This window comes from Triturus cristatus, chromosome 5_2, assembly GCF_964204655.1.
Source record: "Triturus cristatus chromosome 5_2, aTriCri1.1, whole genome shotgun sequence".
In the NCBI taxonomy this organism is placed as follows: Eukaryota; Metazoa; Chordata; class Amphibia; order Caudata; family Salamandridae; genus Triturus; species Triturus cristatus.
The window spans coordinates 239,282,237-239,285,615 of record NC_140588.1 but is presented as its reverse complement, the minus strand read 5'-3'; the positions used below and the strand labels follow the sequence as shown (position 1 = coordinate 239,285,615).

The 3,379-nt window shown below is 43.8% G+C and overlaps 1 pseudogene; it reads right to left on the bottom strand.

Annotated features, from left to right (window-relative positions):
• Nucleotides 1-1,620: 1,620 nt before the first annotated feature.
• On the bottom strand, nucleotides 1,621-1,739 carry LOC146822838 (5S ribosomal RNA; annotated as a pseudogene).
• Nucleotides 1,740-3,379: the final 1,640 nt, after the last annotated feature.

Here is a 3,379-nt window from a genome sequence, read left to right as displayed (position 1 = left end):
TCCTCCGGTAAATTTAACATTCACAGATAATATTAAAGATTGCGGTCCATTCATTGGTACTATTTTAGCTGCAATAGGCATAAGATGGTCAATTTTAGATTTATTATCCTGAATTTTAACAGCATTGTGAGAAATGTTCATGGAAAGGCCAGCCAAATCCTTTTGTAAATGTTTTATTTCAGATGCAAAGTTATCTGTAATGAAGCGCACAGCTTGTAATTCTTCCATTAATGTGTATAATAAGGGCTCATTAATATCCACTAATCTAGACTTAACTGGTGGAGGGAAAATATTCAGTTTGCATTTAGTAGACATAGCTTGAGTATTCTTACCATCCATATCTCAAATAAAGAAATAGTAAAAAAAAAAAAAAGCTGGTCTCAATATCTCTTGAAAAACAAGTAAGCAAGAATAAAATGCTATCGTAAAGGGGCCTCTGCAGCAGCTTAAACTAACTGTGGAGTGGCATAGGCCACAGCCGCACCTTTTCCTGGGAGTCACTCTACCGTCCTGACAGGAAGCGTCAGCAGCTCCGGCACAGTAGACACCGGAGAGCAGCCCACCACGAGTTGCTAAACCCAGCCAACAGGGAAAGGTAAAATAAGCACACAGCCAGAAAGTGGTGAATAAAAGAAGCCTCCTCATTTCCTTAAAAGTAGTAAGGCTAGCCTGATTATGCTGAACAATAATTGATAATGGACATACTACGCTGCAGCTCAGTAGGAGGTGGCCATCTTGTTTGGCATGCTCATGCGACTCCAAGTGGTAAGGCTAGCCTGATTATGCTACTAAATCATCGATAACGGGCAAACTCCAGCCCAACTCAGCTGGAGGCAGCCATCTTGTCCGGCGCGCTCGAGCGACTCCCGATGCTGCTTAGCTTCTGAGATCATACAAGATCAGGTGCTTGCAGAGTGGTATGGCAGTAAGTGTGAAGTACACTGAAGTTTGGGTTCTTAGCTTTTTTCTTTCAAATTTAGTTCAGGCCAGATACTAACCAGGACCAACTCTGCTTATTTTCTGCGAGCAGGTGCTTTCAGGGTAGTATGGCCCTACGTAAGACATGTACTGACGGGTGAAGTCTTAGCTTTTTTCATTCAAATTCAGTGCTGGTCATAGCAAGTCAGGCGTGCCACCCACTTCACCTAAAGCAAGGAAAAAAAGATGAAAAGCCTACCGTACCTGTTATTCCAGGGTGGGCTCCCATCCAGGTACTAACCAGACCCAATCCTGCTTAACTTCTGAGATGAGACAAAATCATATGCTTTCAGGGAGGTTTGACTGTATGCATAAAGTTCACTGACGTTTGGGGCCTTAGATTTTTTCATTCAACTTCAGTGCTGGCCATAGCATGTCAAACATGCCACCCACTTCACGTAAAGTCCCCCTCCCCCAAAAAAATGAAATTTCGACATCACCAGTCAGTCCTCCATCCAGGTACTAACCATGCCCGACCCTGCTTATGTTCTGAGATCAGGTGCTTTCAGGGTGGTGAGCTCGTAGGCAATAAGTGAACTGACATTTGAGAGCTTAACTTTTTCCATTCGTCTTCAGTGCTGGCCATAGCAAGTCAGCTATGCCAACCACTTCACGTAAAGCAATACAAAAAATTAAATGAAAAGCCTACAGCACCTGACATTCCCAGGTGGTCTCCCATCCAGGTACTAACCAGGCCCAACATTGCTTAACTTCTGAGATCAGACAAGATCAGGTGCTTTGAAGGTTTTATGCCTGTAGGCATAAAGTGGACCAACGTTAGGGATCTTCGCTTATTTCTTTCAACTTCATTTCTGGCCATAGCAAGTCAGACATGCCACCCACTTCACCTAAAGAAAAACAAAAAAAAGATGAAAAGCCTACATCACCTGGTATTTCCAGACAGTCTCCCACCCAGGTATTAACCAAGCCCAACACTGCTTAACTTTTGAAATCAGACAAGATGAGGTGGTATGGCCACAGGCAGGAAAAGCACTGACATTTGTGGTATTATCTTTTTCATTCAACTGCATTGCTGACCATAGTAGGTCAGACATGCCACCCACTTCACCTAAAGCAAAAAAAAAGATGAAACATCTTTAGCACCTGGTATTTCCAGGTGTTCACCATCGAGGTAGTAAGCAGACCTGACGCTGGTTAACTTCTGAGATCAGGTGCTTTCAGGGTGGTATGGCCATAGGCATGAACTGCTCTGATATTTGGGGTCTTCGCTTTATTTAATTCTACTTGAATGATGGCCATAGCAAGTCTGACATGTCACCCCCTTCACCTAAAAAGAAAAAAGCAAAGAAGAAATGCCTACTTGTTAGATGCGGGGGTCTCTAGTTGGCAGAGATAGGTACCTTTGACAAAAAGGAACTCTTGAATCTAGTCAGGGTAAGGGGGCACACTCCTAAAATAACCCCTGCTCACCCCCTTGGTAGCTTGGCACAAGCAGACAGGCTTATCTCAGAGGCAGTGTGTAAAGCATGTGTGAACACATACAGTAACTCAGTGACAACACTACAGATGGACACCACACAAGTTGTATATTAAAAATAAGTATTCTTTATATAGACTTAACACAAAACCACAAACAACAAAAATCCACAATACTGTACTTCAAATGGTAGAATTAGCTTAGTTCTCTTTAGATGTTAAAATGTGACACTTTGAGTTCAATATACCTTTGGATGCGTAACGCTATACAACAAAAGTGTTGCAGGGAAGGTGATGCGTTGGTTCCAGGGAGGACCTGGCTTGGCAGTTCGGGCTGGACTGTTCCTATGAGGCACAGGGTCAAGACTGATTTGCATCTGGCCAGGTCTCAACTGGGGTGGCATGGTGAGCAAAATAATGATGGATTTAACCCAGATCTCTTGACTGGGGTGAATGTTTTGATTTGTTCTGCATTCCGTCAATCAATTGTGTGTCTTTTGCTTTCTTGTACCTGAGACTTCAGCAGGAGGCAAGCTCTTTCTCAAGCCCTTGTAGATTCTTCACAAGTTGAATAAAGTACACACAAAGATCCTTTCTCCTCTCTTTGGCAGTCAGGCAACCACTGCAGGCCAATCCCTCAAGCTTAGGGATAGTCTCTCCACAGTCTTTCTGGTTCCTCTCCTCAGCAAAGGTTTCTTCTTGTTTCCCAAAAGTGATCTAAAGTTCTTGGGTTTGGGTCCCAATATTTATACTCAGTTTCTCTTTGTTCTCTGAAGGCAGAGAGGCCTTTGCCTAGTCCAAACCAGTTCTGTTCATTCCTGGAGCACTTTGCTGACATGACTCCTTCTTTCTTTTCACAGGGCAGGGCAGAGACATCAGACGCACCACAGGAGGTGGAGCCAGCATTGTGGAGGGAAGGCACAGCCTTATTCAGGTCCCAGGTGCAGCTCCTCTCACCCATCTA